At 48.4% G+C, this 18,688-nt stretch overlaps 1 protein-coding gene across 2 annotated transcripts in view; it reads left to right on the forward strand.

Annotated features, from left to right (window-relative positions):
• The window catches only part of PAX5 (paired box 5), a 128,477-nt gene that overhangs the window by 104,393 nt on the left and 5,396 nt on the right, over positions 1-18,688 (forward strand). The gene's annotated exons all lie outside the window — the stretch shown is intronic.

Genomic DNA, 18,688 nt, shown 5'->3' on the forward strand with positions numbered 1-18,688 from the left:
TTTGCTCTAACTTGCCAAGCTTCTCCCAGCACTGTCCCTCTGTGCTGCCCCACTAGTGAGGCCATTGGGGGCTGGACATGTCCTGACCTCAGACTTCCTCCATGCAAACCTGACTGATGGGGACACCAGGTTGTTCCCAGGACACTCTACTTCTGTAGTTTCCTTCCCATTTTGGAGCCTTGCAGTCAGAAATGCCAGCAGCTGCTACTGCTACATGAGCCAGCTGCTGGCTACTGCTTGCCTGTGTGGCAGCAGAAGCAGAAGTTGTGCAGGTGTCTGGGGTGGGCAGAGCAGATTCTGCAGGTATGTCACATCACTGATGCCATCCCTTAGCACTGTTGGCTGCAGATCCACACTCAGTTCAGAGTAGGACGGTGACTTCTGCGTACTGGCAGCAAGGAATGGTGGGGCAACAGCACTCCTGTCCTTTCTGGGCAGTTACCAATTCTTTGGGAGCACCTGCTAGGGTGGGTTGGCAGAGCGGCAGGATGTGGGGCTTAATGGTGCTCAGCCAGAGGAGGTGCAGTATAGGTTCAGTGATGTAGAGTCATCTGAGCTGATTTTCCCAGGTAATAGATTTTATTTTTAACTACATATAGGCTTGTGTGACCCATTATATTGAATAACTGCACTGTTCCTCTCACTGGTTCCTTTAATAACAACCTTCTGCTCCAGCTAGTGTGAAGGTCAGCTGCAATTCCTGTAGGTTCTCCATCTCATTTAAGTGAGAATTTGCTAACTAGCATCCAAAATGCCTTCTCAATCCTTCTTTGACTCCTGTCCTTTGCAGGACCAGTTTTAGAGCCTTGCTAGGGTAAGCACCACAGTCCCTGAGGGGCTGACAGTAAGGCAGGTGACAGACACACTCTGCTACCATTGGCACATCTCTGCTTGTTCCAAAATGGCCAAATTCTCATGCCCAAGCACAGGCATGTGTTTGTTCTGCTGGCTCTCAGGAATTCATCTCACGACCTGCCTTTTTCTAGTTTTTGGAGCCTTTGCTAGAAATGTGCTTCCTTGATAAGATTTTTAATCATTAGCCATGAATTTCTGCTTGTAATTAAGCAATTGTGTGAGTTAAGTGGTTAGAGACATGGGAAAAATGTATACATGATAACACATAAGCAGTGTGCTGTTGCATGCTTGTTGCTACTGCCGTTTCCCCTGCTGATGTGAGTAAGGCCAGGCCTGACCACGCTGTGGGTACCACAGCTGCTGGGGTCTGCAGCTTGCCTGTGGGACACGGGAGACCTTCACACTCCCTTGCAATTGCCAGATGTGTGGATTCAGCTTCATGCTCTGTCCTTAGCTTTTCTCCAGCCCCCATCACAGCTCATCCTAGCAGGAGCACTTTTGCCTCCTGCCAGACCCAGGTCCTTCCTTATCTCTCCCACAGGAAAGGAGGTACACAGGAGCCTGTTTCTGCTGCGTCTTCATGACTTGTTCAAACACATGCTCAAAATTTCACATTTCCTCCTTTCTTTCCTGCAAAACAAGGGACTTGCATATCAGCAGTGAATTTCTATTTTTATGTGGCTTGTCTGCTATGGCAGAGAATAAACTATTCAAATGCTTTTCTCTGAAGGAACCAAACAAGCAAACACGTGGTTTGATTTCAGTCTGGAGCTTTAGGGACTGACAGCTGGCATTGTTTGAGGCTCCCATGAATGTGTTTCCTCTGCAGGCCACTGGCCCTGCAAGCCTCTCCTGCCTTTTGGTGGCTGTCACCCTGTAGAATTGACTGGAGGGGAGCTGTCTGAGCTGTGCTGAGGTGCCAGCACCCACAGTGCTCTGATGTCACAGGGTGCAAGTGAAATGCCACGGTGGGGTCATGTAGGTGGAAAACAGCAGGCTGGGTGGTCAAGCTCAGAGGCAGTGCCTAATGGCACGCTCCAGGTGGGTGCTGGTACCATGCATAGAACTGCAAGGTGCCGCTGGAGGTTTCTCTTGGTTCACAGCTTCATCCACAAACAGAAGAGAGCCCATCTTATCAAGTGTTCAGAGGCTGCCGACCTGCATGATGCTATCAGCAGGCTCTAGAGCAGAGCAGTGAAGTGGAGGCACATAGACAGGCTGGGGAGGAGCAGGAAACCCAGCAAGGACAAACCAAATCATCTGCACCAGGACAAGGAGCACTCTGCTACAGGCTGAAAACTGTTTAGTTCCTGGAGGGGCTACAGGGATGAGGCAGACTGAGACCTGAGCATCAGTCTGTTATCTGCACTGCTTGTGAGAATGGTCGGCATTGTCCTGTGCAGGAGCTGGAGAGGAGAAATTATCCCCCCTCACCTGGAACTTACAGACCCACAATGGAAATAGTTCTGGTTTGAGTCCCCTTTACACAAATAAATGACTGGTAGAACTGAAAACAAGCAAGTTGCAACTGGGCATGACAAAAGTCTCCAAACTTTTCCCCCAGGAGATGAGCCCAGTGGGGGAACAGGTTGCTGAGGGGTTGTGCAGTCTCCATGCTTGAGGATTTTCAAGGCCATGGTGGGTGAAGCCCTGAGTATTCTGCCCTGGCCTTATTGCTGATCCTGCACTGAGAATGGTATTGAGACTGCCAGAAGACCTTTCCATCTTGAAATGACTGGTCATTCCATGACTCAGTGTTTCAACTGAGGCACTGCTGGAAATGTGCTGCAGAAATTCATATGCTTCTGCCTGATACTGTGAGTAGGGATGGAGTCAGGAAGCTGTTTGAGGATGGAGATCAGGCCCCTCTCTGTAAAGGAGTGGTGCCAGCAGTCCACACACAATATTTCCAGGGGGTTTACTCTGTGGCCAATGTGGGGGCCTCAGAGCCTTTTCCTGGGGTGAAGTGTTTGAATGAAGCACAGCTTCTGAAGCAGCTGTTGGCTGGTCACAGAGACCATACAATTGCCACATCTCCCTCACCTCTGGAAGGCTGGGCTTTCTCTCCAGTTCTGTTAGTCCTCCTTCATGGGCTCTGCTGTCCTGCTGATTGGAGCTGGCATGGTGACAGGGACCAGTGCTGTTTGCCTGGGGTCTTTTCTTGATCCTTTGTAGCTTCACAAACCACCAACTTGTTTCCAGCACCGGCTCAGGTCTCTCTTTCTTCACAGATCACTACTTGTGTCCGTGGGTCTACTCCCAAGATGTATCTGAAAGTCAGTGTTCCTCCATGTGTGGGGTAGATGGTGGCCATCTACCAGCAAGGGTACAGAGGGGAAACATGAGGGCTGGTGCCAGAGCTGCAGTATGTGTGCCTGCTCCAAGCAGCCCATCCCAGAAGCTGTGCCCCATTTGAGTCCTCACAGCACTGGGGCAGAGGGGCTTGCAGCAATTTCATTGCTGTGACGGGGGTTTGGACAAACCACACCTGTGTTCACCAGCGTGTGTGTGCCCTTGCCATCATGCCTATAATGCTGCAGCTGAGCTGGACACTGGTAATATGCAGGTAGCCATGATAACTTGCTTAAATCCTTATTCCAGTTCTTGTCCCAGTTAGAAGTGCTGGGACAGCAACCCCTGTTTCCCCTCAGTTTCTGTCTCCTTTCCCCATTCCTTCTTCACAACTCCAGGGTTGAAGCCGCTGCTCTGTCACCCCTTTTCCTCTCCCCAGGGCTGCTGTTCACCCCCTCCCCTCCTCTCTTGGCAGGCTCTGCATACTGGGTGACAGGAAAGGGTAGACTCTCCAGAATAGTGATGCTGAGAATATAGTCATTAATGGGACTCTTGAAACCCAGATGTCCTTTCTGAACACCAGTAATTTGTTTTTAATGAAAAACCATGCAGTGACCCTGAACAAATGAATTTCCTTTATAAGAAGTCTATGTGCAATTACCCGACTAAAGGGACCTGAAAACACTGACATTCAAAACTGGGCTTTGAAAAGAAAGGCATAAAAAATAGCAATGCTGTCATTAGCAATCTTTTATCTAGGAGAAGATGCTTACTCTAACGTGTGAAGGGGAAGGAGATGATGTTGCAAACAAAACACGTGGCTTTCAAATGCATTTTTTAATTGTGGCTGGCAGGTATTGAGGCTGAGGAGCAGTAATGCTGTGTTGACTTCTTCCTGTTTGGGCTGTTCCTCATACTGACTCTGCAAGGGATAATATCCTTCCTCAGTCCACTGGCACCCAGCCTGCAGCAAGGGGTGCGGGGGGCCAGAACGCCAGCCTTGTGTCCTGGAGCGTTAGGAGGCAGACCTTTGGATGAGGGGAACTATCAGGATCCAGTCTGTAGAGACTGCTGGAATTTGGATACACTGGCACACTGAAGACTTTATTCATAGTTTTTTTAGTTATTTTTAAACTATTTTTTAGGGTTTCTTAAGCTATGTTTTTTAGTTATTTTTGATCTGGCTCTACCTTTGCCAAAGTTTGGCAACACCATGTTGTAATCTCGTGACAATATTTAGGAAAGAAATGAGAAGCAGCTGAGAGATAAAATGCCTAAAACCAGGGGCAGAGAACCAAATTGCAGTATGTGGGATGTCAGAGGGCATCAGAGAACCAGGTCCTCTTCTGTTGTCCAGCATAATGCTGGAACTGCTTGGTTACTTGAACACTGACATTGTTCTGGCCAGTGAGAGTAAAAGGAGATTCTGGCCCCTTGTGTTAGATGGACCTGAAGCAAATGAGGAATAAACCTTAACAATTCTTTGCTGAAGCAGAAAGTTTGCAAGCTACTTCCTCAGAGCTTAGAAGTGAGGCCCAAGTGTGCCATTGTTTCCACCTGCTCCATGCTGCTGTTGTGACTGGGATAAGTATTTGTGTGTTTGGGTTATAGCCACCTGTACCTTTTTGAGAGTTCATGTGGCTCAAACCCAAACCCAGATGTCCCCTGGTACATCCCTAAGACAGCTTCAGCCCCTGCAGATGCTCACAAAAATATCCAAGGCTCCAATGCCACAGTCAGAAGGCCTGCTACCAAGGGGCAGAAGTGCTCATGTGGCTTTCTCTGGTTAAGCAACTTTTTGCATTTTTCCCCAAGTGTGAGGCTATTTCACAGAAGTGTCTCCCCACCCCTTTGTAGTTTTGGGAGAGAAATCTCAGAGAAGTTTCATCACCTATGATGGAGTATGCAATGTTCCATCACAAATATCTTGGGGCAAATCGCATACCATCTGATAAATTATTCCCTTAATTAATAATGAAACAGTCAGGTAAATGGTATATGTTTATACTCTGCTTGTGTACATTTTGCATGAGGGTCTGCCGGAATCTTGGAAGTCTAGAGAAACGTTTTGGTTCTCATCTGTCAGGAATGTAATTACTGTGCTTGCACAGAATATAGATAAAATCTATATTGTTTTCAATAGGATGTTGTCAAATATTATTTCATTGAATTAACTTAGAAATTATGCTGAAGAGGGCAGGCAGATGAAATGCTGGAAAGCCTACAGCCTTTGGATCTACTGATCCACTTTGCCCTTGCAGAGCAATCCTCACCTGGGGTCAATTAGGCTCTCTGCTCTTTACTCCAGCTGAGGATGTGGTCCCCAGTGTCCCACACGTGGCAAAGGCAGACCACTCTGCTTTGCTGGCCCTCTCTGCTCTGTCCATAGTTTCTGCCTCCTCCTGTTGAGGTAAGACATTGTGCATATCTAAACATAAGTAAGCAAGGTGAAGTGTGTATAAACAAAGAGGTCTGTATTTAGGAGTGAGGAGGAGGAGAGAAAACGTATTGCTCTACTCTTTGGAAATTTCTATGCATTTGTAATAACAAAATTACCATAATTTGCTCGTTAACGCAGCTAGATCAGTCAAGCATTGTTCCAAACATGCAGAGGCTGCCTCTCGCTCTAGGTCTGCCAGTGAGCAAAGCACGGTGGAAATTAGCATGCAAATAGCCCTAATTCGGCCGAGCTGTCAGATCCCCACTCAGCTGCTTGTTCCCTTTGAAATCCCTGACAGGAGGGGCTCAGGCAAGCCCATCCTCCAGTAGATCCAGCCAGAAGAGTGCCGAGGGGGCACCTCCTGAGTGACAGTTTGGCTACCTTCAGTCAAATCCATCTATCTCGTCAGCCAGCAGTGGTGACACGGGGGGCTGTGGGCTGGGGTGCGTCTTCCAGCCAGACCTCCATGCCAAAACTGTCCCCTCCCCAGCCCAGGATGGTGCCAGCGTTTGGGGCTCCACGAGCTGAATGACGCTCCCTTGGCGTAGGGGAGTGCTCTGTTCAGATACCAGTGTTCAAGTTAAGCTGCGCTTTGGATCAGAGTGTTGAGGCTGGGGTTTTTTAGTGTTGAGGGATGGAAACCAGGGCTTGTGGTAATTTCTTCTGGAGCCTTAGCCAAGACTTATGGGTTGTCTGTGGCTGCGAAGCTCGGGGAGCATTGCTGCAGAGGAGGGTGCACTGGGCAGTGATGGGATGGTGCTGCACAAGGCCTGCCCATGGTCCCTGAAGATGGGCGGAGAGAGAGGGGCACGCAGCTGGTGGCACAGGGCTCTGTCCTGCGCCCCCAGAAGGGAGCCGTGGCACCACTCCCTCTCCAAGGTACCCACAGAGGGACCCCGGTGGCAGCTGGGAATGGTTCTCTGTTAATGATTGTTCAGTGTTACAGGTCCGATGTGTTGCCCACCTTTAAGCAAGATCGTGGTTATTAAAGCAATAGTGAGAATTTATGAAGTCTTTTGTTGCTGATTTGTTTCTTACCTTTTAAGGGGAGGTTATGTTACTAAACATTTTTCAGTCCTCTGCAATACAGTACTTTTGAGACCCCTTGTGCTGGCAGCTACAGTGAACTGCCCTAAAATATCTAGAGGTGGAAATTTAAAGATGATGTGTTAAAAGCTCAGTAATATGCTGTGTAGGACCTGGCACATGGGTCTGATTTTAAGAGTTTGCCCTATGCAGGATCAGTTCGCCCCTACCCAGGCAGCTCCCAGGGTCCCCTCTGGGCACTAAGGACACTCTCCCTGTATGTAGAGGGTGGAGGGGCACTGCAATCCTCCTTTGCAAAGGCAGGAACAGCTTTACAGAGAGTTTACTAATAGATCATTGTTCTGCTGGCTCTCAAAGATAGCACTCACAATGGCTGACCAGGTAATGCATCCCCAGTGTGCTGGCTGAGACAGTTTGGTGTCCAGCCAGATGTGGCATGCCAAGGGTGAGGCACAGTGCTGCATCCTCTGCATTTCATGGATCCACTCCTGTTTGCTCTTGTTTATTCATTACAGACAGCTGTCCTTTGGTGAAAACACGATAAGGAAAAGATAAGTGTAATCAGAAAGCCATGAGACCTACAGTAGTTCTGATTTTGGAAAGCTGCAGTTTGGATTAGTGTAGCAGAGCTATGAGAGTGGTAAGACATTGCACATGTTGCCCAGAGACGCTGTGGGCTGTCACATCCCTGGAACTGTCCAAGGCCAGGTTGGAGCAATCTGTGATAGTGGAATGGTACAGTTCCTGGGGTAGTTCCATGGCAGGTGTTGGGACTACATGAACTCTAGGTTCCATCCAACTCAAACCATTGTGTTATTCTGTGGTTCTATGAGTCAGGCACCACCTCACACAGGTGTTGCTTGTGAGCAAGGAAGGAACAGCTGGAGCTGACTGGGACTTGCAGGTGGTGGAGTCATCATCCCTTGAAGAATTCAAAAAAAGACTGGATGTGGCACTTGCTGCCATGATCTAGTTGAACAGTTAGAACATCGGCTGGACTTGATGATCTTATAGGTCTCTTCCAGTCTTGAACTTCTGTGATTCTGTGACTGAACTCAACTGCCTTGCATGTAGTGTGGTTTCTTAGAGAAGAGAAATAGCCATGTGAGATCACACAACACAGATTATGATTTCATTCTGTTTTTCATGCTTGTGTCTCCTTTGTGTTATGTCAGCACACAGAGTTTAAAAAAACTGGAGACTACAAAAGTGTTGGGGTGGAGCACACCAAGTTGTCAGAGCTTTGAGCCCTACAAAGTGCCCATCATCTGTCAGGGTTGCCAGCTGTGGCTCAGGCACCAGATGACCTTACGTGTGGGGTGTGTGAATCAGCCAGACTAGCTATCAAATCAATCAGGCAGTTCCCAGACAAATTGTGTTTGACAATGAGCAAATGCGGAGATCCCCAAAGTAAGCAGAGTGGAGAGCACTTCATGGCCCACTGTGCCCATGGCCAGGAATGTGACACGGCTGCTCTTTTTCTGCCGTACCTCACAGCATGGCAGCTGGTAACAGTGATGGGAGAGTAAAGTCTACGTTCCTATCACATCCAAGCTCAGTGGCCCAACTGTCCAGTGCTTCCATGTGGTGAGGGCTGGGATGATGTGTTTTCTTCCTCCTGAGCGTTAGACCCTGGCTAGCCCACCTCTTGCTGAGATTCTTGTCTCAGAGGGGGCTTCTCACACACCATCCCCAGCCTGGGTTTCTGTATGCACTGAGCAGTGTGCCTAGCCCAGTGATAGGAGTCCAGTATCTGCCCAGCTTCACGGTGTCAAGAAGTTATCCTGTAATGAGATGGAAGCCTCCTGCTTCCAGCAGTTCTGTGGCCAAGGGAATGCTGCAGACTAGATCCTGGACCCAAGCATCCCCAGCTCCCTGAACATTCCCCTCTGCCATGGGAGGATGACCCCTGTAGAGGTTTGGAGGGGACTTAGCAGCCATTTTCTTGCAGGCTGTTGTTTATGAATTCAGTATTTTTGCTACTTGCTGGACTTATTTTCTGAGATGGTAGGTTTGACTTCTTTATGATTGTTGCTGGAGAGGGTTTGCTTGCAGTTAGGACTGTCTGAACATAGAACATCTGCCGTGTGGCAAACTGCAGCTCTCAGAACTTATGCCTATGGCACAAATTGAAATGCTATGATAATAAAGTATTCTCTTCCCAGGATTTCCTGGATTCTTTAGACTTTATCAAAACAAGTGAAAATGCTTGGACATTACAATAGATTGCAGTGTAGTGCAATTCAATGTAATGTGATCAGTGCAAAAGAAATAAAATGGGGTAACAGAAAGAAAGAAAATCAAGTGAGAACTTTGAATCAAAATGACATACTATAGTAAAAATGAAGGAAGGTGCTCCAAGAACTGCCCCTTTTCCACAGCAGAAATTTCCTCTGAAAACACAGTTTAAAGCAGAGGCTATTAATCTGTAGGAATCAGTGTTTGTATTGGAAACCTGTTGTGTGGTCAGCTGTGTGAGGCAGGTGTGAGCCCCTGGACAGGAGATGCAGGAGCTGGGAGTTTGAGGATGTGTCTCCTACTCATGAGAGGCATGTTCTGGGCCAGGAGAAGAGAGACTGTCTGCATGAGGAAATGAGAAGTCCCCAGAAAGAAATATGTGTTCATTTGTTTCTGTCAGCAAATATGGCACTGGTGCACTTCAGATGAGAAAAAGTCACCTGTCTCTTATGACCTCAGTAGGTTTGGGATAAGGCTCTGCAGTGACTGTAGAGTAAGCTGGGAAGTTTAAATATCACTTCCTCAATTACTACATAAGAAGACTAAAAGCTGCACTCTTGTACTGACTTGATGTCCCTCCAGCCACAGTTGCATTAAATCCTGTCAGTCTTGGGAGCTTTACCCCACCAACAGTTTGTCACAAGTAACTGCTGGTTGAACATGGGATGTCTTACTCATGTGGACAGGTGTGCACAGACTCCATGGTGGGACACACAATGCCCAGGTGGGAGAAGGCCTGCTTGCTTTGTCTGTTAAAGGTGTGGGCACAGGGTGTTGGTGCGGCCCCATCTTTTTCTCTTACCAGCCTTCTTCAGTGTGAAGGAGCCATCTCAGCTCAGGCTAGCTTGTCTTTGATTCTTGCACATTTACTAAAGTCAGGAAAAATAATGCCAGGCGGCAATGAGGAGCCTGGTCCTGGTAAGGTAAGCAGGGCTGTTGGGAGCCACGTGTCCCCTGGGGCATGCACCATGACAAATCATGATGCCCTCAAGAAGTAACTTGCTAAGTGTGGAAGGAGACTTCCTTCTCCTCCTGTGTCTTCTCTTCCTTGGTGCCATTTTTGGCTGATTCAGCTGGATTCAAGTCAGGCTAAACAGCTGCAGACATTATTTGGAAATGGTGTAGGCTACAAAGCATTTGCCAGCAAAATGTCCCATCCGTTGTGCCAGAGGACCGAGCTGCCACATTCCCAGACATCTGAGATTGACTGACAAGATTTTATTCTCTGCCTTTAATGGATGACTGTAATGTGGATGTGGTGTAGAAGCAAAGCAGTGCAATGGAAATTAAGTGAGAAATTATCTGTCTTCTGTCAGTTAGGCATTCATTTGCATCGTCTCTGGTGTCAGAAAGAAGACCTGACATCATCTCTTCTGGGGATGTGTGTCTGTATTTCAACCTTCCCACAATCACTAAGTGGGGAAAGCAGACCCTGCTAGTGTGCTAAAGCCCCAGACCAGGCATAGATGAAGCCTGCAGTCCAGCTGAAAAGCTGGTATTGCAGAATAGCTGAGATGCTGAGATTTGTGTGTCTCAGCTTGCAGAGTTTATCACACAGGAGGTGAGCACAGGAGACTTTTCCATCTCTCAATGATGCTGCCACCTTGGCAGAAAGGGCAGGACCTGGCCCTCTTCTGGCGCTGCTGTACCAGTGCCAGGTGAGCCATGGCCAGTCCATGATGGGCTCTGGGAGTCACTGAGGACTGGGGCACTAGAGGAATGCCTCAGACAGTGCTGATGTGGCAGGATGCTCCCTCAGTCATGCAGATGCTTTCCTGCTCATGTTCCCACACCTGCATTGGGATATAATTGAAGATAGCCTCCATATCAGCAGCAATGTGCATGTATCACGCTGCCAAAATGTCTAATTTCCAGGCTTTACAATATTTGTAGGCTATGTTACTATGGCATGTGACATTATATCTTCTGCTGTGAGGTAAATTATTGTGTAATTCCTGGAGGTGGCTGCACATTACAGTGTCATTATGAAGGTTGAAGTTATAGAAAAGGCTCAAGTCAGGATGAAGCATGGAGTGGAATGTTTTCACCTGATCCAGCTGCAATATTTCTGCTGCCTAGCTCCAATATTTTAATCCCGCAATATACTTCTTGTGACCTTTTACACCAATTTGGGATGAAACCATATTGCAAAACTTACTTTCTCTGAGTCAGTTGTTTACCTTTCATCCCTCCTGCATTACCAAGCTGGTAAGTCTGGAGCAAAGAAGGTAAAATGGTGCCTGCCCTGGTGTGCCAGGGGGCTGCTTCTGCTCAGGTTGGGAGTGCATAGGCACAAAGGCATGGAGTGATGTTGTGTGTGGATGCATCCCCTGTGCTGCTCGTCTGCTCCATGGCCCTTGTCCACTCTGTGCTTCACATCTGCCACATGTCCCTTGTCTGCTCTGTCACCCTCCTCTAGCCTGCCCCTTTGTGTACTCAGTGCCCTGCATTCTCTCTGTGGTGTTCATCCACCTTTTGCCACTCACCTGTACTTTGTGCAGGGTGCAAGGGGGCTTTGAGAGGATTGCAGCAGCCCCACCAACCAGGCTTAAGGAGAGACAGTGTGGTATGGGCAGCTGCAGCAACCAGACAGAACAGCAGTGTGTTCTCAGCCCCATTTCTGGCAGCACTGCTGCTGGGGCTCTGCGCATGCCCAAGTGCGGCTTGCTGATCTTGATATCAGTGTTATCACTGATAGATACCACAGTGCAGCTTCCTGATGCTAGGTCCACCTGGGATCCTAAGAGTCTGCAGGCTAGTGGCTGGTGGAGAGGGGAGATGACTCTACAGGGGCAGCTGAGAGGCAAGGGGCAAATCCCTCATTGCAATTAATTGCAATGCCATCTTATATTCAGATGAGTTGGGCAATTGTCCTCCTGTATAAAGAAATGAATCTCTCCCAGTGCAGTTCCAATATGGTTGCTCTGTGGCACCACCTACCTTTGTTGTATTAAAGTTAAATACCTTTGTGTACAAAAGTTTAAAGTGCATAGCCAAAACCTATGTGCTTGCAGTAATTGCGGATGTAAATCTTTTTGTCATCCTGCAAAGACTAGGTGAGGTATTTCATAAATATGTCAGAAGCAGCATTAAAATTTTATGGCAGGCAGCACGGGTCGAGAATACTACAGTGACTTCTCAGCAAGGTACGTCCACCTTAACCCACAACTCATTAGTCATTGATGGGATTTCTGTGCCTCACAGCTTCTTGGAAATGCAATAGTGTTACAAAAATCTGCATGTTACTGTTTTCTTACAATATGACAGTCCACTCAGAGCTGTTAAAATACTACATCTTTGACCAGTGTTGGCTAATGTAAAGATAAAATAAGGGAGAAAGACTGGCCAAACTGTGTAGTCACATAATTATATTCAAATGCATTAGAAGTTAATTGGCAGTCTTGATGGGACTTGGAACTTTGGAGAGATGCTCTATGAATGTAAGAGAATGTTTATTCTCAACTGTAATAAACTTCTCCTTGCCTGATGTGCAGTAGCAATTAGCCAAAGTAGGGGCTAATTTCATTTTGAAATCACATGAGTGAAAATTTAGAAGATGGCTGCACCTCAGCCACTCTGTGAAGGGTTAATCAATGGCTTCAAGATGGGACAGACATGGGCTGGATGTGCTTTTGGTGAGTGTGAGTGTATGAGGGATCAGAGATGATTATAAGTGATCTATCGATCCACTTACAGCAGATTTGCCAGTGGATTTACAAGCCTGCATGTGTAAGGAGCATGTACATGCCTGTGTGTCCATGTTGGCAAGTCTTGTTAGTGTGTGTGTGTGTCTGTCTGTCCTTATATGTGGGGTGTGTTTCTGTGTGTGCCCCCCTGCTGCTGCAGCCCCTGACATCCCAGGAAAAGCATGCCTGGTCCCCTTGCCAATGGCACTGTATGCAATACCCCCCCTGCCATGGGAGCAGACCCTGGCTTTTGCGCCCAGCGTTTCTCCAGGGGGCATCCAGCTGGCTTGCTGTGATAGTGTCTGTGGGTAAATGAACATGAAGTGTATAGTTTTGTATATTTATTTATGTAAATGTATATATTGTAGCTTCTTGGGGAAAAAGAAAAGTGTGTTATTCCTCATGTTTTTAGGAGAGAAAATAGTTCTTACAAACAAAAGAATTCCTCTGTTTGTTCAGATTTGTTTAAGGAGGATGTTGCAGATGCTCAGCAGCCAAAGTAGAGTCTGGCTTGTACTACTGGCCCCTGTAATTAACAATTATTGCCACATTTTCTGGCAGTTATTCCTACAGGCAGAATGCTGTCTAATTATTAATACAGATTAGTGGCACTGCCTAGGATCCTGTGAATGCCAGTATCTCAGGGCTGGCCTGATGGTTGCAGCACATCACAGCTCCAGACACTCTGTCTGAGCTAAAGGTGGATGAAATATTTGATGTAGTTTTGTCGTGTTGTGTTGAAAGAACATGGGTAAAGGGCTTACTGCTCTAAGGACTCACTGTTTGTCAGGGTTTTTTTCATGTAAGATCAACAAGTGAAGGTTTTGTCCTCTCTAAGAAAAGTTCTTCTTGAAAAACATCTGTGAGGGCTGTTCGTCTGCTGAAATCTATTCTTTTCAATTCCATCATTGGAATAAAAAAGGCTGATAGTGGGATATTAATTGTATAGAAGGCACTTCCACTTCTCCATTATAATGCTTTTTTCACTTCTTTCCTGTGAGAGTAAATAGATTGCTCGATACAATGCCAGGTTAATGCAGATTCAATCAGAGCAGCTTCCCATTTTGATGCAGAGGACCTCAGGTGTGTTTAAAAGCATCTCCCTTTTTTTGAATCTACTCACTAAAGAGGTTTTCCAAAATGACATTTTTCAGCCCCCTTTGGAAACATTTCTTTTTACTAGAGGTTCTTTCCACCACGACCCATGCTAGCCCAAGTACCATGTGAGCTCAGGGGATTCCATCATGCGCCACTCCGCTCAGAGTGAAGATGTGTCTCTTTGGGGTGGTGTTTGCATTGCTTGCAGGAATGGGCACAAGAGGGGCATCTGAAAGGGGTGTATTGGCCCCCCAGGCTGCCACAGCCTTCTGGGGGATCTGGCTGCAGCATCCATTGACAAATTCTGGATGTGTCATTCATTCTGGCATATTTTCTGGTAACACAATCTTGAGAACATTCTCCAAGCTTGCCCTTCAAAGATTCATCTATGAATCCCACCAGCTTGTCCTGAGTGTTAGTTGGTTATGACCCTGAGTATCTTCATTGAAACAAATTGCACGGATCATGGAAGGCTTTTGCTAGATACAGGGTATTTTTCTGCTCAGCTTCTTCCCGGCAGGGGTGGGGGGAGGACGCTATTTCGGAAATACCTGCTTTGTTACAGTAGGAGTGTAGTTTGGCATTTTGCCCCATTTTTTGGCACTTCTGCAGCATGTATACTGCTCCGTGTAGAGCAGGCAAGCGTGCCTGCTCTGCAGAGCTGAAAGCAGGGTGATCCATTTCCTTCCTCCAGTGGGACTTCTGCCCAAAGAGCAGGTGAGGGACCAGAACACCTGGCAGATGACTGGTGGCTGGCCTGTGGCATGCCCTGCGTTGCTACTCCCCCAGGTTAAATGCAGCTGATATTCTTGGATTAGAGCAATGTATATCTCTGATCCTGCTATTTCCTAATGAAAGTTGAAGTTAGAAGAAAGTCCAAGATTCAATCAAAACAAAAACCAACAATAAAAATTACTGTGGTCTTTTCTTCAAAGGTAAAGTTCTTTCTTCCTTTCAAAGGTATGGTGAGTTTACCACTGGGACTTTTGGCTAAGTTTTCTTTTTTTTTTTTAGCCTCACTGACCTCAATTTGAAATTTAGTATTTAGTATTTCTCTGAATTTAAAAGGAAAATATTTGTTTGGAAAACAACTGATTAAAAAAAAAAACCAAACCCAAATCCATGACTCTCACTGAAGTATTTTGTCTGAATTGTCAAAAATATGTTAGTGATGTGAAATTACATTTTTTACATGCAATGTGGAGTATCAACTGATCCCAGCTCTCCTGTTCATGGGGAAAACTTCTAATGGACTGACTCCTGTGAGCTTCAGAGGCAGCAGCTTCCCACATAGGACTGCAAACCTCATTCTCTCTTACCCTAAACCACTGCAATAGCTTGATGTGGAGAGGAAAGTTTATTTTACTGAGGGAAAACCATGCTGTTGTTCTCTGCTGAAAGCCCAGACCCTTTTCCTGGTCTGTACAGTTGTTTGTCCCTCTGACTTTATGTGGGATGTTGCCTGAGCTGCTGGATCATGAAACTCTGGGGTGGTGTTGGCCCAGGGTGACAGAAGCTTCTGCTTTGATTTATACCCTCCAGCTCAGGCAGTGACTGGCCCTGTGGCCAGCAGAACTTTGGTGTAACAGATTTCCAGGCTGTATTTGGATAGCTGCTGCCTCACAGAGTCAGCCAGGGATGTGTGGGTGTGAACACATGGCTCAGTGCAGTGCTTATGTCTGCTCCCCATGCATCCAAGCATGTCTTTGCTTACCAGGGTAATGACGGTTATTGGAATTCGCTGAAGAAATTTATGACCCATGTGATTACTTCCTCAAAATAAAACTATAGAAAACAAATAGAAGTCATGAGAATGTTAATTTTGAAAAGTAACAGTAAGATCCCTCAACAGAAGGGAAAGGTAGAGGCACCAGGAGTATAGACATACAGGGAGATGGGTTTGTCTGCAGAAAACCAACCTAGGGACAAATACAGCAGATAGTTTTTAAACTTATCCCAAACCCACAGAAGGAATGTTGAAGATATTGCTGCTCTGGCCTAACTCCGCATTTTGTCCCCGACCTTCTGTTCTTGTCTCTTAAACAGTTGTGTTTATTGAATACCATTTCTCCTGGTTTCTGTTCATTTCTTGCCAGATGGAAGGGCTGAGTAACACATTGTCCTAAATTTTGATTAATGAAAAGGCCCAGCAGTGGACACTAGTGGAGAAACCAGAGGCTGCAGCAGCTCTGGCTGGAGGGATGGCATGGCTGCCTCGTCAGGGTCACTGTCCCTGTTGGTGACACCTAGGAGCCATCACATGGCTGTGGCAGGGAGCAGAGTCCATTGCATTCCTTCATGTTATAGCACCTGCAGTTGCATAACCCGCATTACTAGTAACTGTTACATGGAGAACAAACTTCTACCCCCGTGTTCCTGATGGCTTCTCCATGTCCCAAATGCTTGCGCAGAAACCTGGCGTCTGAGAAAACTCAGCAAAAAGTGTCCAAACCTGTGTCTGTCTGCATGTAGCTGGTTCTGTCTTGGTTTGAAGGACAGGTGCCTGCCAAGTAAGATGGGAACCTCCCTTGGAATGGAAAATATTACCTCCTACTCTTCAAGTTATTATGACTTTGAAATGATGGAGCTGTCAGGCAAAGATAAGGGAAAAGGAATAACAGCTTTTTAGACCCTGCTCCAGCCCTGAGCACAGTCCCAGTCCCATTCCCAGTCCCAGTCCCAGTCCCAGTCCCAGTCCCAGTCCCGTTCCCAGTCCCAGTCCCAGTCCCATTCCCAGTCCCAGTCCCATTCCCGTTCCCAGTCCCATTCCTATTCCCAGTCCCATTCCCAGTCCCATTCCCATTCCCAGTCCCAGTCCCATTCCCATTCCCATTCCCAGTCCCAGTCCCAGTCCCAGTCCCATTCCCATTCCCAGTCCCAGTTCCAGTCCCATTCCCATTCCCATTCCCATTCCTAGTCCCAGTCCCATTCCCAGTCCCATTCCCAGTCTCATTCCCAGTCCCAGTCCCATTCCCAGTCCCAGTCCCAGTCTCATTCCCATTCCCAGTCCCATTCCCAGTCTCATTCCCAGTCCCAGTCCCATTCCCAGTCCCATTCCCATTCCCAGTCCCAAAACCATTCCCAGTCCCATTCCCAGGCCCATTCCCATTCCCAGTCCCATTCCCATTCCCATTCCCATTCCCATTCCCATTCCCAGTCCCAGTCCCATTCCCAGTCCCATTCCCAGTCCCATTCCCAGTCCCATTCCCATTCCCATTCCCAGTCCCAGTCCCAGTCCCAGTCCCATTCCCATTCCCAGTCCCAGTTCCAGTCCCATTCCCATTCCCGTTCCCAGTCCCATTCCCATTCCCAGTCCCAGTCCCATTCCCATTCCCAGTCCCATTCCCATTCCCAGTCCCATTCCCAGTCCCATTCCCATTCCCATTCCCAGTCCCAGTCCCAGTCCCATTCCCATTCCCAGTCCCAGTTCCAGTCCCATTCCCAGTCCCATTCCCAGTCCCATTCCCATTCCCAGTCCCAGTCCCATTCCCATTCCCATTCCCAGTCCCATTCCCAGTCCCATTCCCATTCCCATTCCCAGTCCCATTCCCATTCCCGTTCCCAGTCCCAGTCCCATTCCCATTCCCGTTCCCAGTCCCATTCCCATTCCCAGTCCCATTCCCAGTCCCATTCCCATTCCCATTCCCATTCCCAGTCCCATTCCCATTCCCGTTCCCAGTCCCATTCCCATTCCCAGTCCCATTCCCATTCCCAGTCCCATTCCCAGTCCCATTCCCCATTCCCATTCCCATTCCCATTCCCAGTCCCATTCCCATTCCCAGTCCCATTCCCAGTCCCAGTCCCATTCCCAGTCCCATTCCCAGTCCCATTCCCATTCCCAGTCCCATTCCCAGTCCCAGTCCCAGTCCCTGTCCCATTCCCATTCCCAGTCCCAGTCCCATTCCCAGTCCCATTCCCATTCCCATTCCCATTCCCATTCCCAGTCCCATTCCCAGTCCCATTCCCAGTCCCAGTCCCAGTCCCTGTCCCATTCCCATTCCCAGTCCCAGTCCCATTCCCAGTCCCATTCCCATTCCCATTCCCAGTCCCATTCCCAGTCCCATTCCCAGTCCCATTCCCAGTCCCAGTCCCATTCCCATTCCCAGTCCCAGTCCCAGTCCCATTCCCAGTCCCATTCCCAGTCCCAGTCCCATTCCCAGTCCCAGTCCCAGTCCCTGTCCCATTCCCATTCCCAGTCCCAGTCCCATTCCCAGTCCCATTCCCATTCCCATTCCCAGTCCCATTCCCAGTCCCAGTCCCAGTCCCTGTCCCATTCCCATTCCCAGTCCCAGTCCCATTCCCAGTCCCATTCCCATTCCCATTCCCAGTCCCATTCCCAGTCCCATTCCCAGTCCCAGTCCCATTCCCAGTCCCATTCCCATTCCCAGTCCCAGTCCCATTCCCATTCCCAGTCCCATTCCCAGTCCCATTCCCAGTCCCAGTCCCAGTCCCTGTCCCATTCCCATTCCCATTCCCAGTCCCATTCCCAGTCCCATTCCCATTCCCAGTCCCATTCCCAGTCCCATTCCCAGTTTCCGCCTCTCTCGGCCCTTTCCCCCCCGCTGCAGTTCCGGCCACGGCCAGCAGGGGCGCCGGTGGCTCCCGGCCGGCAGGGGGCGCCGTGATTCCCCCGCGCCTGCAGGGGGCGCTGTGGCGCCAGCTCGGCCGCCTCTCGCTCGTGGGGTAATGGCGGGGGAGCCGGCGGCAGAGAGAGGAAAGGGGCTTCCAGAGACGGAGCTTCCCGAAAAGGGGCTTCCTTGACAAATGCATGGGGAGCAGCCGGTCTTAGTGCCTGACTGGCTGGTGAAATGCACTGTAGCAGGAACCTCAGGCTGGAACAGCAGGGGCAAGCATATCTGAGGTGGCAAAACAAAGTGTAGCAATAACTTGGAAGCCATGCCAGGAGCTGTGGGGGTCTCGGCGGACACAGGCTGTTGGGTAAAGTGCAGCACAAAGCCCAAAGCAGTGGCAGGAAACAGCGGGAGTGGGCAGTGGCAGCCAGGCTCCTTCTGGAGGGGGGATGGGTTGGAGT

The sequence above is a fragment of the Melospiza melodia genome, chromosome Z, assembly GCF_035770615.1.
Source record: "Melospiza melodia melodia isolate bMelMel2 chromosome Z, bMelMel2.pri, whole genome shotgun sequence".
Lineage (NCBI taxonomy): Eukaryota > Metazoa > Chordata > Aves > Passeriformes > Passerellidae > Melospiza > Melospiza melodia.